The following is a 20,112-nucleotide window of genomic DNA, read 5'->3' as shown; positions in this document are numbered from 1 at the left end:
CGGGCACAGCATACGTGTTATGAAAGCAGAAGAGCACTGCTGCCTAAGAAATCTTGCTAAGCAAAGGGAGGTATTGTCTGCTTACCATTTGTTTTCCTTCTAACCCGCACTAATGCAGAACATACCCTCTGACTAATAGTCTCCAGGAGCCATAGTCAAAATAAAGACAATGGCTGGGAAAAGGCAACACCTTTTACTCCAAAATATTTATGCAGTATTTAACATGTCTTCTGATTCCAATTCATGATTTAGTAATAGCTGCATATAAGCCATAAATAGATATACATTTTTCTCCTTGTTCCATCTAAATACTTGAATCTACAGAAAATACTTTGAACCAGTACAGAGCCATTTATTCAGTTTTCAGTAGCTGCTGCTGCATCTTTGAAGTGAAATAGATCTGTTGATACAAGTATAATTGGAAGTTAGATCAGAATCATCAAATGATCAAATTACTTAAATTAGACACATACTGAATTACCTAAAGATGAAGAAACTGCTTGATTGGCTAAGGCTTACAGCAGACAGTAACCTTCAATCATTTTCTACCTTTGCAGTAAACACTGACATATTTTGAAGGATAGGTGATATAAAGGATAGCAATAGCAACAGTTGGTACAAATTAAATAATCATTGAAAGAAACAAGGCTGATTGAGTTTTTGTTCAGAATAAGATTCTGACAGAGAGGAAATCTAAACCATTTAGAGCACCTCGATGGGAAAAAAAAAAGATTGAAATGATATTATATGGATTGCAATGCCCAAAAGGCACAGAGATAATGAAAACATGAATTGTATGAATTGCATGTAGCCAGGGACTGTCAAGCTGTGGGGACTATTACCATTCATACTAATTATTGAACATTGATCCTTGGGATACAATATTCATCATTATGTTTAAAATAACCCAGTCCACATAACAGGGAGATTTGGGTCCATTTTTCTTTTAGGCAATTAAATACTAAAATGTCTAATATCTTGTACATGGTAAGTACTCTATTTATTCAGCAAGTATTTATTGCACATCCACTACAAACTAAGCATTTAACAAAAATTAATAAATATTTATTGTACATAAGAATGAAGAAATGCTTTTCTTGATAATTGAAGCAAAAAATATGAATTCATCAATTAACTACATAATTCAAATAAAAACTTTGTCTAAACCACTAAAATAGTACATATATACATATATAAGCATATTTGAAATCAGATATGTATTCATTTATTTGCTCACTTATTCAACAAATATTTATTGGGTGCTTATTATTTGCTAGATATTGTTCTAGGCCTGAAGAATATAACAATGAACAGAACAGACTAAATCTCTTTCTACATGTAGCATATATTGAGGTAGAGAAAACAGACAATTTTTAAAAATCAAGTATGTGATATAATGTTAGGATTCAGAAATGGAAATGCTGATGTTGATACTGTGGTCAGTGAAAGCGTTTCTGAAAAGGTCATATTTGAGTCATGCAAATATCTGAGTTAAGAGCACTCTAGACAGAGGGAACAGTAAGTGAAAAATTCTGATAGCACAAACTTAGTTGGTGTGTCCTCAGAACAATAAACAGTCCAGTGTGGTTGGAGTATGGAAAGGGCAGAGAAGACTGATAGGAAATGAAATTGAATAGGTAGCCAAGGGCCAGATCATGTAAAGCTTCATAAACCATGGTACAAACCATCAAATTTATCCTAAGCTCCATGAAAAGACTTTGCTGGGTTTTAAGTAAGGAAATGATTTGATCTCGTTTACATGTTTAAAGCATCACTCTGGCTGTTCTGTGAACTGACTCTAGGGAGGCAGAGTAGAAACAGAGAGAGTAATTCAGAGGCTCATTCATTTCCCTGGTGATTTAGAATGTATGTACACTCATCTTTAGCTGTCTTTTAATTCCTAGCATTTTAGTGTCCTAATTCTGAATTAGCCTCTCCTTTTTTCTATTATCAGAGAAAAGAATTTTTAATTTGTATGTAATTTTACTAATTTCTTTATACTTTGTCATTCCAATTCATAGTGTGCCACATAAATGTACTTATTTTGAAAAAAATAAAAGATATATGATAATAAGTGATAACATTTTGAATTCAAAGAAATGATAATTTAGGTTGCCTAAGATAGAAGACAGACAGCTTATTAAATGGATGGGTAAAATGGGTAAGGATAATTTAAATCCCTAATATGGGCTTAGTCACTCAGTCATGTCTGACTCTTTGCAACCCCATGGACTGTAGCTCTCCAGGCTTCTCTGTCCATGGGGGTTCTCCAAGAACACTGGAGTGGGTTGCCATGCCCTAAATCCCTAACATAGACTGTATGAAATATATAGTCATAATAAAGTTAAAATAGTAAAAATATTGCCAAGTTTCAGATAATAACTTACGATCAGATCAGATCAGATCAGACCAGTCGCTCAGTCATGTCCGACTCTTTGCGACCCCATGAATCCCAGCACGCCAGGCCTCCCTGTCCATCACCAACTCCCGGAGTTCACTCAGACTCACATCCATCGAGTCAGTGATGCCATCCAGCCATCTCATCCTCTGTCGTCCCCTTCTCCTCCTGCCCCCAATCCCTCCCAGCATCAGAGTCTTTTCCAATGAGTCAACTCTTCACATCAGGTGGCCAAAGTACTGGAGTTTCAGCTTTAGCATCACTCCTTCCAAAGAAATCCCAGGGCTAATCTCCTTCAGAATGGACTGGTTGGATCTCCTTGCAGTCCAAGGGACTCTCAGGAGTCTTCTCCAACACCACAGTTCAAAAGCATCAATTCTTTAGCTCTCAGCCTTCTTCACAGTCCAACTCTCACATCCATACATGACCACAGGAAAAACCATAGCCTTGACTAGATGAACCTTTGTTGGCAAAGTAATGTCTCTGCTTTTGAATATGCTATCTAGGTTGGTCATAACTTTTCTTCCAAGGAGTAAGCGTCTTTTAATTTCATGGCTGCAGTCACTATCTGTAGTGATTTTGGAGCCCAGAAAAATAAAGTCTGACACTGTTTCCACTGTTTCCCCATCTATTTCCCATGAAGTGGTGGGACTGGATGGCATGATCTTCATTTTCTGAATGTTGAGCTTTAAGCCAACTTTTTCACTCTCCACTTTCACTTTCATCAAGAGGCTTTTGAGTTCCTTATGATAGCCCCAGTATTTGTTATAGTCAATACCTTGTTGGTTTCATTAAAATGATATTTCTCCTTAGTGAAAATGAAAGTCACTCAGTCATGTCCAACTTTTTACCACCCCATGGACTCTACAGTCCATGGAATTCTCCAGGCCAGAATACTGGAGTGGGTAGCCTATCCCTTCTCCAGAGGATCTTCCCAACCCAGAGATCAAACTCAGGTCAGATTCTTTATCACGTGAACCACAAGGGAAGCCCAAGAATACTGGAGTGTGTAGCCTATCCCTTCTCCACAGGATCTTCCCAACCCAGGAATGGAACCAGGGTCACCTGCATTGCAGGCAGATTCTTTACCAACTTAGTTGAGTTAACAGGGAAGCCCTTAGAAGAGTTCAAAATAGTTGTTTTTACAAAACATAATGTATTCCTATAGTGACCACTTACTGAAAGAAAAGTCCACATTTGATTATGTAGTTTAAAAAGCCTTCTGAGATGAAGCCAAGAGCAGGACCATTTTGCACAACCATGCTTAAGAATAGAAATGCAGACATTTTAATTAGAATAAAAAGAATAGCACCGTTAGCAAGTAACTCTAGCATGAAAAAATAAATGAGAGCAAAAGAATTCAATGTGACTTTATGCATGTTGCTACATGTACCTTAATCTTAAATCTATAAATTGAGTTAGTTTCTACTGTGAGTAGAAATAGGTTCATCCATCATTTCATTTATATTGTCTCCCCATATAAATACATTTACATCATCTTACAGCTGGTCCCATCACTTCATGGCAAATAGATGGGGAAACAGTGGAAACAGTGAGAGAGTTTATTTTCTTGGGCTCCAAAATCACTGCAGATGGTGATTGCAGCCATGAAATTAAAAGACGCTTGCTCCTTGGAAGAAAAGCTATGACCAACCTAGACAGCATATTAAGAAGCAGAGACATTACTTTGCCAACAAAGGTCCATCTAGTCAAAGCTATGGTTTTTCCAGTAGTCATATATGGATGTGAGAGTTGGGCTATAAAGAAAGCTGAGCACTGAAGAATTGCTGCTTTGGAACTGTGGTGTTGAAGAAGACTCTTGGACTGCAAGGAGATCCAACCAGTTCATCCTAAAAGAAATTAGTCCTGAATATTCATTGGAAGTTCTGATATTGAAGCTGAAACTCCCATACTTTGGCCACCTGATGCAAAGAATTGACTCATTGGAAAAGACCCTAATCCTCGGAAAGATTGAAGTCAGGAGGAGAAGGGGATGACAGAGGATGAGATTGTTGGATGGCATCACCAACTCAATGGACATGAGTTTGAGTAAGCTCTGGGAGCTGGTGATGGACAGGGAAGCTTGGCATGCTACAGTCCATAAGGTTACAAAGAGTCAGACATAACTGAGCGACTGAACTGAACTGATAGACAATATTTTAAAAACACGTTTTCTACATTTCTGTCTTGAATCTTTCCATGTTCTAAAAGCAAATTTCTCTGCTAGATGGTAAGCTCCGTGAATGGCAGGGATTTTTTTTTTTCTTAAGTACTATTAACTGAAAAAAAAAAAATGCACAAGCTGAAAGTTGAAAATTACATTTTATTCGATAGACTTACTGTGGACATAGCCCAGAATAAGCCTCTCTGATGACTCTAAGGAACTGTTCCAAAGAGTTCAGGGAAAAGCCCGGAAATATAGGAACTTTTGCTGAAGAAAAACGCAAACATGTTGAACATGGAAAGACTACTGCTAATTAAAAAAAAAAAAATAGTCACCCCAAGTTAATGACTTTAGTGCCTTTCTATGTATGGGAAAAATGAAAGAATTTGATCTCATAGAAATTATTCTTTTGATATGTATCTTAACTACCTAGGGCCAGCATTTTTTTTTCTCCACCCTGAATTCCACTCAAGGCACACCAGTGGTGGGGGGTGGGGAGGGTGCTGCAGTGGCTGATGGCTTAATGGCTTGATGGTGGGCAACAGGAGTAGCTGATCAGAATGGCAGGCAGCATTCTTTGTTTACTAAAATGGCATGTAATATTTTTTGTCCACAGTACTTAGGTTCTATGCACAATGTTAGTCGCTCAGTCACCTCCGACTCTTTGCAACCCCGTAGACTGTAGCTCACCAGGCTCCTCTGTGGGGTTTCCCAGGCAAGAATACTGAACTGGGTTGCGATTGCCTTCTCCAGAGGATCTTCCTGACCCAGAGATCGAACCTGGGTCTCCCACATTGCAGGCAGATTCTTTACTGCCTGAGCCACCAGGGAAGCCCTACATATTGCTTTCTCTCTCTTGTTGGCTTAAATATTTGGAGAGAAAGCAATAAAGAAAGAGTAAAAAGGTAAGGAAGAAATGAAGGACAAAAATAACCAGGACTACAAAGAGTAGGGGTAGGAGTGACAAACTTGTTTTTAGCATTACTCAATACAATGGTATTAGAATTTCCAAGATGTGTAACATTTCTGGAAAATCAGATAAATAAGCTAATGGCTTATATATTTTAAGAATTCATAAAAGTTTAAATTATAAAATCTATAAGACAGTGCCAAGTATCTCATCTTTAAAACAGAATATACTAGATATATTATCTGTTGAATTTCTTCTTTAAGCAAAAAACAAAAAAACAAAAGACATTAGTCTTGTACTCCAAACATGGCAGAAGAAACTCAATTTATAGATTTTAGATAGATATACATGGCAAATAGTTCTTTTATCCAATTGATCAAAGTTTATTTATGGATGATTAGTTAGGTGTAAGTAGAAAGATAATGTGGTGATGGCCAGCCTGAAATGAACTAAACCAATTTAATACAAGATGAATTAATTCCTCATGAGCAAGTGAGGCAACAGAACCTGCCATGCAACAAATATCATATGAAGTTATTTTCATTTGTTTTCCACTTATACCCTCAGGCAACCTTTAGAGATAGGTGTTATTATGAGCCAGGAGTTATTTTCCACATTTTACAAATGAGTCAAGTAAATTACAAAATTAAGATTTTTTAACTCAATGGCATATGATCCTGCAGTCCCACTCCTGGGCATGTATCAAGAGAACTATAATTTGAAAAGATACATACACCACAGTGTTCACTACAGCACTACTTAACAAAACCCAGGACATGAAAGCAACTTCAATATCCATCAACAGAGGAATGAATAAAAAAGTGGTACATATATACAATGGAATACTACTCAGTCATAAAATGAGAATGAAATAAGCCATTTGCAGCAAAATGGTTGGCCCTAGAGATGATCATACTAAGTGAAGTAAGTTAGAAAAAGAAAGACGAATACCATATGGTATCACTTATATATGGAATCTAAAGTAGGACACAAATAAACTTATCTACAAAATAGAAACAGACTCACTGACATAGGAAACAGACTTGTGGTTGCCAAGGAGGGGGCAGGGTGGAGGGATGGATTGTGATGCAAATTATTTTTTAGTGGATGGATAAGTAACAAGGTCCTACTGAATGTGCAATATAGGAAATATAGGAATATAGGAAATATAGAAGTATAGGAAATATAGGAATATAGGAAACTATATTCAATATCCTATGATAAACCATAATGGAAAAGAAAAAGAATGTACATATAACTGAATCACATGCTATGCAGCAGAAATATACACATTCTAAATCAAATATACCTCAATGAAATAAATTTTTAAAAACATTTTAACTCAGGTTTATTGTTCATTCAATAAGCATTTATTAGGTACAGATGACTGGCTGAGACCTTAATAACAATATACAAATGTCCATGGTCTTTCCACTAAACTGTGGGGAGACATGACACAGGACAGAATGGAGAGCAAGTGAGTAAGGCTACAGATGATGAAACAGCCAGCAACATAGCAGAGGAAATAAACACCCCCAGGAAGAAAGCACTCTCAGATGACACAGAACATAGATGGAGTCCTGGGCAGTTAGGAATCACTGAGTAATTCACCAATTAGAAGAACATTAAGGAAATGTTGAAAAATCAAACAAGAATGCTCATTCATTGATTCAACAATTATATGTAAAATGTCTACTATCTGCAAATCACTGAGTTCGAGAATGCCAAGTTCATTGAGTAGAGGCTTTAACAGAGAAGACACTGCAAAGACTGGGAAGATGGTAGGAAATGAGGATGTGCTAGATAAACAGAAGTGCTAGGTAATACAAATATAAGAACACAAAGTATCAGAATTTTAGAACTGACCACTGTAGATATCATATTTAGTCAGCTGGACAGAGGAGCCTGGCAAGCTATAGTTCATGGGGTTGCAAAGGATTGGACATGACTGAGCACGCTTGTACACATGTCCTCCAGTATCCTGTGGTAGATGCCCAGCAGCTAGAGAGCAAGAATGCCAAAGGCCCCAGAGTCCTGACTCCTGGCACAAGGTTCCTTTAATAACCTGGCCTGATTTCCGGAAGCCTCTATGGCTCTGAGTCCCAAACAGGAGGCATATGTTTTCATTTCTAATGTGAAACAGGAGACACTAGTTTTAGGGAAGATGAAAAATGTTTCATCATGAATACATGGGAGAGAATCAACAGAGGGAAAAGAATGAGAAATGATCCTGTCAGAGAGGTATCTTCAGTGCAGTAAAGGATTTAGAAGTTCTCTTGCTACAAGTCACCATGGAAACCACCTGTTAAAATTCTACTCTTCTTTAAAGTTCTAGTTCAAGCATCACCTTCTCCGCGAAACCTTTCAGGATCCTCCAGGTAGAAATCATTGTTTCTCCTCAATGCTCTCAAAACATTGTTCATGCCAACTCTGATGACGCTGTTTTACGGATACTTTTTTCCTCATTTCGTTGTGATCTCTGTTACCATCTAGGATCACATGGGTCATCTTGGTGTCTCTGATGTTTAGCCCAGTGCCTGGCACCAAGTAAATGCTCAACTATGCATGTGAGGTTAGACTGAATTCAGTGAGAGCCATGATAAATGAAAAAGCATGTGCTTAGGAATAAAAGACAAACAAAAACAAAACAAAAAAGAGGGGCAGTAATAGTTGCAGCCTTCCAAACATCTTTAACAAGAAGACCTTATCAGGAGTTCAAAGCAGGAAGTGTTTACACATCCTGTACCTTTTTACCTTTTAAAGCTTAATCTGTTTGAGAAACTCGGAAGCATTATTATTTCAAGGCAAAACGTTCAAACATTTCTACTTAAAGTCCTTCATCCCTGTGGTTTTTGAATAGCTCACGACTATTCCTGGCTGCCAACGCTGCCTACAGCCCTGTTTCAGAGCATCAGAACTCACCGGCAACACTGCAGGAAGTCAGTGAAGAACGTGGCTTGGCTGTAAACTTAAATGCCACCATGGGTTGGTGCATTTAACATTTCAGGGGGTGAACAAGTAAGATGAGAGAAGCAGAGAAGGACAAAGATGATTCCCTTCCTATGACAAACTTGGCTTGAAAGTCATTTTCATTCAGACATAAGAAGCTCAATCTTAAACAGTTGTTATTTACAAAGACACATTTCAATCCACTGGAATCTCTCCATGCTCATATTATTTTTTATGTGGCTTAAACAATTTAGAAATAAGTTATCTAGATCTAAATCAATGCAACAAATATTTGCTAAGCTTGACATTTAAGCAAAATGTCAAATTTAATATTTTTAATTTCATTTTGAAACTATCAAAAATATAACACATGTGCATCCACCACCTAGTTTTAGCAAACTTACTTTACCATATTTGCTTTTGATCTTGAAGACATTACAGGTAAAGCCATCTTCCTTCCTTAATCATATTTCCCATCTTCTCTTTTCAGGGTTGGTGTATAGCATCCTTATGAATATTGCAATTATATTTTTTATTCGTCAAATAATGAAATTTATGATAGCATAATATGTATTAAATATTATTTTAGAAGCAAATTTAAATTAAGTGACCCTAAAATTAATAAGTGAAAGATAAAAGATGATATAATCCTAACAGGAGATCATTTGATACAAGTTTTAATTATAAATGTTGTTAGTTCATGCCAGCATAATTTAATCGACACTTTATTTTTACACTCAATTATAAGAGTGTAAACTTTTGTGGACACCATTCTAGAAAATACATGTAGCAAAAACACTGAGAATTAATTTCATGAGGAAACACTGCAAGTATACAAATATCACCTTATTTTCTTATCTTTATATCATAAGATCAATAAAACTAACAAACTTGTTGGATAGATATTTTATTCCTCCTATTTATCACTCATCATTCATACACACATACTTACTACTCTTAGCTTCTTAGCTCCCTGAGAGCCAAGTAAAGGGAAACATATTAGGTGTTAAGCTGACATTACCTAATAAAAGGAGATATGCTCAGATCAAATAAGACTGCTTTTTTTCTTTGAAAAACATATTATGAGTGTCCTTATAGGAAAATAAATAAAAATTAAATAAACAAATGAAAATCACCTGAGCAATGTATGGACAGTGTTTTCAAACTAGCAGTTTTACCACAATGCAGAGCTAGTTTTCATTTACTCTTCCTGATATCTCATGGATTAAATCCAAGGGCATGATATCAAATTGCAGGTTTCTAGAAAATCTAGACGGTAATGATGTTGATGCATATTTACTCCTGAAAGTCTCTTGGCAAATGAAAGCATACCAGAAGGCCAGTCTGTAAAATAGAAACATGAAGCCACCTCACTGGCTGAAGTAGGGGTGGGAATCTCATAGCGGGTCCTCAAGGAAGGTACTGGAACACTCAACATGGATTGCGACAGGAAGGAGTGAGTGGGAATTCAGTCTATCACGTTATTCAAATGAGAGTTTTTTCATCGTATTGTGTTTCCTTCCAACTTTTTATTCTGAGGTTTTCATGCTTTCTTACTTTGTTGTGTACTAAGACCCATCTAGTCAGAGCAACCACGCTTCTTAGTAATCAGAGTCACCCTTGGTTATTGAATATGTTTTCTAGCTTAATGAGCAAGAGCATACACATGATGCTAATGAGGGATTTTTGCTTCAAGATACTTTTAAAAATGTATATGAGTAAGAAGAATTGTTTGCTTTGATTATTTTAAGATGTAAATGCAGCTGCTTCAAAAAGGAAAAAATAATACTGAGAAAAATGCAACTGTGATACATGAAAATGGATCACGAGTTAAATCCTGCTCCAGCTACATGGTATACACTGCAGAGGGGCGTGGGAGCACTCACAGCCTTGGAGGGAGCCTTGTCTGCCTTGTCTGCTCTCTGAGGCAGTGGCATTAATATATATCTGCTGCCACAGTCATCTTCAGTCAGTCCTGGAATCAGGCAAGAGTATACGTTCATACAAGGAGGAATTCTCTAAACTGCAATGAAGGGTGTTTCCATGATATCTCCATCATGATAGAACCCTGTTTGCCTCTGTCCCAGGGGCAAAGGAAGAAAATTGTCCCCACCAGGAGAAGAAAGAATGCCTTCCTGAATCCCACACCCAACTGCCTCCCTGAGCCTGGCTGTTCTTCTCCCAAGTTTCCGATTTGGAACAGAACTCAGGTCAGGAAAAAAAAAGCAGGAAAGCATAGAGCAGGAAAGGCATGAAGGTAACATTTTCACCTTAGTGCTTTGCTATAATATGCCTTAAAGATCAAGCCCTGTTGATCCTTCGTTTGAGTGACTACCTCACTCCAGAGCCTTCCTTGCTAGTCCCTTGAGCTGATAGCAATAGCCTGGTGACTAGTCCCCCTGCCTGTGCTCCACTACCATCTTTCATCATGTTGACCTTCTCATCACCATGTGTCAAAAAGCTTTCTGGACTCCCCATTGCCTAGAAAATAAAGACCGCTCTTTGCACTGGAATTGAGGCCCTTTATCATCTGACTATAGAGAGTTGGACTCTCCCACTTTTATTGGGAGGAGTTCACTCCAATCAGACTAATTTATTCCTGTTTCTCCAACACCTGGTGCACTGTCTGCCTCCACACATTTCCCCATGTTGTTCACTCCATCACAGTTCTGTTAAGTCCTACCCATCTTTTGAGATAATCCAGTTTCCGTGGTATCCTCCCCAGTGAAAAAATATTAGTCACTCAGTTGTGTCCGACTCTTAGTGAACCCAAGGACTGTAACCTGCCAGGCCCTTCTGTCCATGGAATTCTACAGGCAAGAATACTGAATGGGTTGCCATTCTCTTCTCCAGGGGATCTCTTCCCAACCCAGGAATCCAACCCAGGTCTCCTGCATTGCAGGCAGGTTCTGTGGACTTCTCTGGTGGTTCAGACAGTAAAGCGTCTGCCTACAATGAAGAAGACCTGGGTTCAATCCCTGGGTCGGGAAGATCTCCTGGAGAAGGAAATGGCAACCCACTCCAGTATTCTTGCCTGGAAAACCCCATGGATGGAAGAGCCTGGTAGGCTACAGTCCATAGGATCACAAAGAGTCAGACACAACTGAGAGACTTCATTTTCACTTTCTTTACCATCTGAGCCACCTAGGGAAGCCTTATCCTTCCTGTCTTGTGAGCATTAAACCTGGGAGTCATGTGGAAGTTGGAGCTAACTATCTGCCACAGGGGACCCCTCCAGAGTTTCATCTCCTTTCTCATCATGCCATCTTGGTTTTACTTGATGAATCAGTCCTTCTGATTTCTCCACCATGGATGTTTTGGAATCAGTGCATTTAATCACCTGTCCCTGTCACCTGAAACTACACACATAGCACCTAAAGCGTGTGGGAGAAGGTGTGTAACTGAAGCATGTACATTAATCAAGAATATTAAATTGCTTATAATGGAATAAAAGAGAAAGAGAAAAAGGGTGTGGCTGAGATTTCTCAGAGACTATGCAAGTTATCTGCCTTAGAAAGAGCCAAGGAACTTGCTTAAAATGTTGATTTCTGAGTCCCATCCCAGATGTAAGCATCAGAATTTCCCATGACAAATCTTACACTAAATTTGGAAAAATCTCTTAGTGTTACAGGGTAAGAAAGAGCATTTACTATGATTGCAACTCATCACAACTGCACATCAGAATCACCTGTGGCATTTTCAACAAATACAGTTACCTTGACCTGATATCAGACCTCCTAAGTGAAAATCTTTGGGTTGGTGTCCAAGGTTGAACTATTCCACAAGAGGTTTTGATCTGCATCCAGGCTTCATATCACTAAGTCAAGAAATTAATGATGACCAATACTTATTAGGTAATTACAACTTCTAGAAATAGTATTAGGCAGTTTATGTACATTTATAAACTATTTCCATAGGTTTAGGGAAGTTAAGTAAGTAGTCCAATGCCATAAATGTAGTAAGTGATCAAGCCTCAGTTCAGTTCAGTTCAGTCACTCAGTCGTGTCTGACTCTTCGCGACCCCATGAATCGCAGCACTCCAGGCCTCCCTGTCCATCACCAACTCCCGGAGTTCACTCAGACTCATGTCCATCAAGTCAGTGATGCCATCCAGCCATCTCATCCTCTGTCATCCCCTTTTCCTCCTGCCCCCAATCCCTCCCAGCATCAGAGTCTTTTCCAATGAGTCAGCTCTTTGCATGAGGTGGCCAAAGTACTGGAGTTTCAGCATCATTCCCTCCAAGGAAATCCCAGGGTTGATCTCCTTCAAAATGGACTGGTTGGATCTCCTTGCAGTCAAAGGGACTCTCAAGAGTCTTCTCCAACACCACAGTTCAAAAGCATCAATTCTTCGGCACTCAGCCTTCTTCACAGTCCAACTCTCACATCCATACATGACCACAGGAAAAACCATAGCCTTGACTAGACGAACCTTTGTTGGCAAAATAATGTCTCTGCTTTTCAATATGCTATCTAGGTTGGTCATAACTTTCCTTCCAAGGAGTAAGCATCTTTTAATTTCATGGCTACAGTCACCATCTGTAGTGATTTTGGAGCCCTGAAAAATAAAGTCTGACACTGTTTCCACTGTTTCCCCATCTATTTGCCATGAAGTGATGGGACCGGATGCCATGATCTTCATTTTCTGAATGTGGAGCTATAAGCCAACTTTTTCACTCTCCACTTTCACTTTCATCAAGAAGCTTTTGAGTTCCTCTTCACTTTCTGCCATAAGGGTGGTGTCATCTGCATATCTGAGGTTATTGATATTTCTCCCGGCAATCTTGATTCCAGCTTGTGTTTCTTCCAGCCCAGAGTTTCTCATCATGTACTCTGCATATAAGTTAAATAAGCAGGGTGACAATATACTACCTTGACGTATTCCTTGTCCTATTTGGAACCAGTCTGTTGTCTCATGTCCAGTTCTAACTGTTGCTTCCTGACCTGCATACAGATTTCTCAAGAGGCAGATCAGGTGGTCTGGTATTCCCATCTCTTTCAGAATTTTCCACAGTTTATTGTGATCCACACAGTCAAAGGCTTTAGCCTCAGTTAAACACAATTTGATACAAAATGAGCTCCAATGTCATTATCATCTACCTTTATTATTTTAGACATTATTTTAATACGTGGCCATCAGTCTCTTTCCCAAAATTCTGACATCACCTAGGGAAAGGGTTTCTCAGCTTGGTTTCCCTTCAGTCAGATACTCATTGATTTGGCTATCTGTAGTTCTATACTTTTCCTCAGTTCTTTTAATCTAACAGGCCAATTTCTGTGCTTTAATCCTTATAAATAGATTGTTGTGGTTGTTTAGTTGCTAAGTCGTGTCTGACTCAGTTGTGTCCCCATGGACTGTAGCCTGCCAGGCCCCTCTGTCCAGGAGATTTCCCAGGCTAAAATACTGGAATGGGTTGCCATTCCCTTCTCCGGGGGATCTTCTGAACCCAGAGATCAAACCCACATCTCCTGCATTGGCAGGCAGATTCTTTATCATTGAGCCACCTGGGAAGCCCCACAGATAGACATTTATAGGAACTGAATCTTTTCTACGTACAAGAGAAGCCTGGTCCCCCTCCTTGTAATGCCGGGTTACGTGTCTGGAGAAGGGCATTGCTTCTTCCTCCTAGGTTTTAAAACAAAAAGATTGCCTTTCTCAAACTAAAAAAAAAAAAAAAAAAAAATTGGCCCAAGCTCACATACGTCACCTGAATAACAACACAGTAGACTTCCTCATCTCACCTCCCAGTCAGCACTTTTCCACCCTCTGTACAGAGGGTTAACTTTTTAATGAATTTTCACACCTCTTTGGCTCATTTTTGCCCACAATTCAGTTGTTCCTGTAGTTTCCTTACAGGTAAAATACTTATAATCAAGTTCCATCAAAAGGAGTGACATGAAAATTGAATAAATGCATGTAAAGTATCACAGAACTCTTGAATGAAAGGTACACACTGTTTTTGCTGTTACTAATACCATGCAGCTCATCCATTACAGTCTTGACAGAGGACACTGATGGCAGCTCTGACCTCATTTACTGGCTGGGCCAGAAGGGTTCTGCGTCGTAACCTCAGAGACAGACAAGCTCCAGGGAAACAAACCAGTCATGGTCTGAAACAGCCCCGAAATCACGGTCACTGCAATGCAACTAACTGTAGATCAAAACCTCTTGTGGGATATTTCAAACTGATTAAGAGTGTTGTGTGGTAAAATTCTGAATGGACACCAGATCAAGGACCTTGGGAGAGGAATAAGTGACAGGCATGTTTAATAGATGAAACAAAATCTAGTGAAATTAGAGGGCAACCACAAAGCAGACACATGAATAAGTAATGTGCTACCTGGCAGCACTCACATCCTCTCACTCTGGTGGATGATGAGTCGTTCTTAAATACAGTGGGAAAGGCTTGTTTAACTTATTTCAGAACATCCTTGTAAGAGGCGTTTCAGGAGAGTTCTAAATTAATGTCAGACACCCCAAAATATTCATGGGGTAATTGTAAATGTATGTGAGTTGTCTTAGATAGCACATTTTACTTAGTATAACTTAGATTCTTCACTCCATCAAAGGATCTTTTAAAATTATTGGATGTTTCTCTTCTTTCTTGCTAAGCTAGGTTTTCAGCTAAGGTTTTCAGTCAATGTTAATTTTCTTTGAAGGCCTTTCAGAGGGGAGTATTTCCACATAGAGACCCCTGAAATTATTATTTTCAAGTAGGGCTGATTCTTTTTCTTTGTAGCCTAGAAGAAAAGAGATCTATGTAATCGCAGTGTCAAAGTGTCAAAAGACTGAGATAGGTTAAAAAAAAAAAAAAGGAGAATAAAAGAAAACACAAAAACCTTAAAGGCATCCATGCAGTCCTCAGCCTTACAAATTCTTGGCTCATATTAAATACTTGTGACATGCTATAATTAACCAGTTACTCCTCTCAGAATGAATAATAATGCAATTATTTGCCAAATGCAGGGAAGAAGGGGTAGTTTCTGTTTTTAAAATGTTCGCCTTTCATTTTTTTCTTTCTATAGAAAGAAAAATCCTGGATTAATTTACATAAGCTGTGAAAGCACAGAGTGACCTGCATTCTCACCATTAATACGATAATTCTGTCACCTTTTTTATCAGAGTCTTATATTTTTCAATAGTTTGAAACATCACTAAACTGACAAGTCACATCCGTATTCAAATGGCTGTTAAGAACTGCACCCAAATACCACAAAATATAAGTAGTAACCTGAAAACATCTTTTTATATTATAATTGGAATTCTATGCCATTGAAGTGGCTAAGGGCTAATGAGGGCTCTGTTTCCTTTGTCCGTGTAGACACAAATAAAAGAAGGGAGTGAACCTTAGTTCTTCAAGATCCTACTCCTTCCTTAGAGATTCCATGTGCCAAGCAGCACAAAGTTAGGTGAGAATTTATCTGAATATAGCAATGGTTCTCTCTCCTATGTGTTGATGTCTAGACAATGACTATTTTCTTTAATTTTTTCCACCTCCATCCTACCATTATCTCAGTAATTCATTCAGCAAGCATTTATTAAAGACTTGCTGTGACACACTGTCCTAGGTACCAGGTAAAATTCAAAAGTAAAAGAGACACATTTCCCTTGAGAAGATTGCAGAAAGGTAAAGATATGAACTAAAGAATAGGCACATTAACGATGTAGTCAACATCACCAGGCAGCCCCCTCTCCACATACATACATACACAAATTCATTCACTTGCATAAATAGACAAACCCCCCTTGTGCCATGAATATGAGCTTCTAGAACTTCCAGACTCTAAGTTTTGAAGCAGACTTGCATTTAGTGCTAGATTTTGTCATTTCAGTAGAGTCATTTCATATGTGCCTGTCTCTGTGTGTTTTTCTGTGGAGCCACCTTTATATAGGGTTTCCTTAAAGATAAAATATTCTGAACAACTGATGCCTTAAATAATCAGATTCATTGAATACATCTCAGTTACTCATTCTAATACCAGATGTTGTTCAGAATTTTTTAAAACTAATAGTCTCTGACATATTCACTAATTCACATACTCACTAATAATCTCTGACAAATCACTTGTTTGAGAAGACAGAGACTGAGTCAACATGATTTAAATTCATAAAATCATGATAAATATTCCAAAAGTAGACATAACTGTTTTTTCAAGCCTTATTCATCCAGAGTATTCCTTTAATTAGTTAACAGCAGGAATTTGGATCTTTTTTGTTTTTCATTGTACTAAACAGTATGTAGAACAGTGCAGGTTTTGGCATCAGACTGCCTGTATCTGAAATTAGGTTCTTCTCCTTACAAGCTGTGTGACTTCTCCAAGCCTACATTTTCTTATCTGTAGGACAAAAATACTGTGTGCTGTGCTTAGTCACTCAGTCGTGTCCGCCTCTTTACAACCCCGTGGACTGTAGCCCATCAGGCTCCTCTGTCCATGGGGATTCTCCAGGCAAGAATACTGGAATGGGTTGCCATGCCCTCCTCTAGGGGATCTTCCCAACCCAGAGATCAAACCCAGGTTTCCATATTGCAGGTGGATTCTTTACCATCTGAGCCACCAGGGAAGCCCAAGATGGAGATAGTAACTACCTCATAGAGATAGAAGGATAAAAGGAGTAATAACATATAAAGCATATAACACTGGGACAGGCACTGTCATTGAATAAGCTATTATTATTACCATTATTCTTAAATTCAATTGAATATTCATTGATTTCAGTGAGGACATTTAATATTTGGCAAGAAAAATATTTATCAGCTACCGTATGTCTACTTTTATGGCAGTAGAGTGATGAGAATTTGGATTAATTTTATCCTTTCTTTAAAAATATAAAATCCTTTTGCTCTGTTCGTTCATTTCACTTATGTATGTATTGAAACCACAGTTACTAAAAGTTTAGTGTATGTGAAAGGTCTTGGGCAGGGCAGGAACACAAAGATTAGCCGCTACTGATAAAAGTCAAAATGGACTTTAGAGTTTGAGACTCTGATCCTGGAATCCTGCATGGTCTTCTAACTAGTTAAGCTTAATATACTTAGGTACAAAAAATATAGTAAATAATAATAATGTATTCAGAATTCATTGGTTTTTAATAATGTAGAAATATTAGGTCTTTTTAAGCCAATCCCAACATTTCCTTTTCCCTGATCTACATAGTTTTTAAGCCATTTCAGCAATCAACGAAGCTTCTTCCACTTATTCAAAGAAAGAAAAATATTCTCCATAGATTTCAAATTTCCAATTGATACTGAAATTCATGAGCAAATTGATTATACTCATGCATTTATTTAACATAGGCAAGGCTCAAAGAGGACAGAGGAAGGAGGGGATGTATTATATAATGACACTGTGCAGTAGAGAAAAGATGAGTGTAACCCATGCTTGCCTGAAGCTTATGGCAAAACTCTTACCTTACTTTCACCTAAAAGAGTCTAGGTCCTCCTTTTGAGATGAGAATAGAAATGCCAAATGTCTGAACTTTTTTTCTTAGGCATTTCCTGAAAGGCTTTATTTGAGGCAGCAAGAGTGAGGAATTTCCAAAGGGGAAACAAACCTTGAAAGGATATCCCTGAATGAGCAATGCTGGAAAAGGAAAGGGAAGAAGGTATCGGCAGCAAAAAGTCTATGGGACTAATATCAGATCAGTCAAAGGGAAAAAAGAAATAGCCCACTGGAAAACAGTGTTATTGTTAGACTTTCCAAATAATTGTTTAATTTATTTGTACTATGGTTTAGTTGAGTTCTTCACTGAAATGTTGAATCTGGCCAGTTCAATTCAACCAAATTTTATCTTTCCATCTCTATTCTCATTTGCTATTTTGTTATGATATCAAATGGATTTCTGAATTGCCAGTCTTTTTTTTTTTTTCCTGGCAAGATTATATGTGATGTACATCCCTGAATTTCTTTGTATTCAACTTGGAGAAACCTGAAAATCCCTTGATATAATACCTAGTTTGTTCTAGATGTTCATAGGTTCTCACATACCTTCTTTTCTGTTCTGCTGCTGCTAACAGATAATTATTTCAGTGTCTTTCAAGGGGATGGTCTCTAGAGTCCAACACAACAATAGTCAAAACCTCAACTCTCCTCAACATAAATGAAGCTATCTTTTAAAAAATACAAAAATCTGTCCCCTTTCCTCTTTATTGAGAACAAGCCTGAGCTACAGTCACTTCTCCCAATTCTTTATCACAAGGACCAAAAGCTCTTTGAACATGTAGCAGCTCCTGATCTCAGATTTTTCAGATGCCAAGAATCAGCCAAAGAAGCAATATTGTGATCCCAGTAGCTGTCATCATGTAGCACCATCATGGCCAAGGTAGGAACACCGCTCTCAATGACTTAAGCATTAGAGATGGTTGCCATCTCTCTTATTTGTACCTAAGTGAACTATTAAAAATAACCAACTGTTCCTAGAATAATTCTCTTATTAAAAAAAATAAAATAAATGGATTAGCACATTATCTGCCAACATTTTTAACCAAGATCTAGGTAATTCTGATACAGATGGTTTCAAGACTACACTCTGAGAGACACTAGTGTGTAGACAAACCCTCTCTCACTCAGTCAACAAACCAATCAAGCAGTGATTGGCAGGAAATGAGTCTGATGCCAGGCTGATTAACTAAGAATACAGAACCCTAGGCTTCCCCCTGCCCCAGATTTAAAGGGGCCCAGAAACCTGCCTATAAACGACTATGTTTAAAAGTTTTCCAGGAAACTAATACACAGCCTGTGGTGGGCAGAAAGGATTGTATTTTAGTTTAACACATCTGTGGGGGGTCCTTGTTCCACAGTTTACTATCTCTCTGACCTTATGTAATATCATTGGTCTGTAAAATGGCTGTTTCAAAGGTTAAAGAAAGCAATGCGTGTTCAGAACCCAGCATGTTGTCAGCTGCTTGTTTTTGTTATCCTTACATCCTATGCTCAGCTCCAAGTAAAATATACAGAAGTGAAATGTGTGATTCATCACTTCAAGAATCTTATCATCTGTTTAGAAAAGTAATAGAAATATTAATAAAAATTTTAAACAGGAGTTTATATTCTAAGGCAGTAACATATTTGCACATATAAACACAATATTCTGAGTGAAAAAGTAGATTGTAAAATACGGTGAGTTACAAGGACATAGGAAAAATCCTAAGAAGCTTGCTTTAAAATATCTAATTCTCTTAATTCAAGTAAACTAATTTTCATTAATTCACCAAATTTTTATTTCTATTAAGAAATCTATTAAAATCATGAGTGATAATCAACTTATTTAAAACAGAAAACAGAGAGAGTAGTATGTATTTGGGAAAGAGTTTAATGGCACAGGCTACAAGGGGCCCGTGAAACCCCTAAAATATTATGCACAGTTGTTTACATGAGTACAGTGCTTCTGAGGAGAGGTCTATACCTTTCATTTGATTCTCAAAGGGTTTGATGATCTCCTCTAAATACTAAAGAACACTGACCATTCCTGTTTAGCACATCTTATGTGTATCTGCATATACGCTGAAGAAATTTAACTCCTGATTGCATTCCAAATAATCTCCATGTATACATTCTCTGAAATGTCCTCTGAGTCATTTTCCTCAAGCTTTCACCATTCAAATATCCTGAGAAAAGAAGTAACACAGTAGATTTCATTTAAGGAAATTGTAAAGCAGAATTTCATGGCTACTTCAGCCTATTCAAATTCTG

General features: G+C 37.9%; 1 protein-coding gene across 1 annotated transcript in view; it reads left to right on the top strand.

Annotated features, from left to right (window-relative positions):
- The window catches only part of TMEFF2 (transmembrane protein with EGF like and two follistatin like domains 2), a 277,948-nt gene that overhangs the window by 200,169 nt on the left and 57,667 nt on the right, over positions 1–20,112 (top strand).

The sequence above is a fragment of the Bos taurus genome, chromosome 2, assembly GCF_002263795.3.
Source record: "Bos taurus isolate L1 Dominette 01449 registration number 42190680 breed Hereford chromosome 2, ARS-UCD2.0, whole genome shotgun sequence".
Classification (NCBI taxonomy): Eukaryota; Metazoa; Chordata; class Mammalia; order Artiodactyla; family Bovidae; genus Bos; species Bos taurus.
This window is presented reverse-complemented; position numbering and strand designations above follow the sequence as displayed.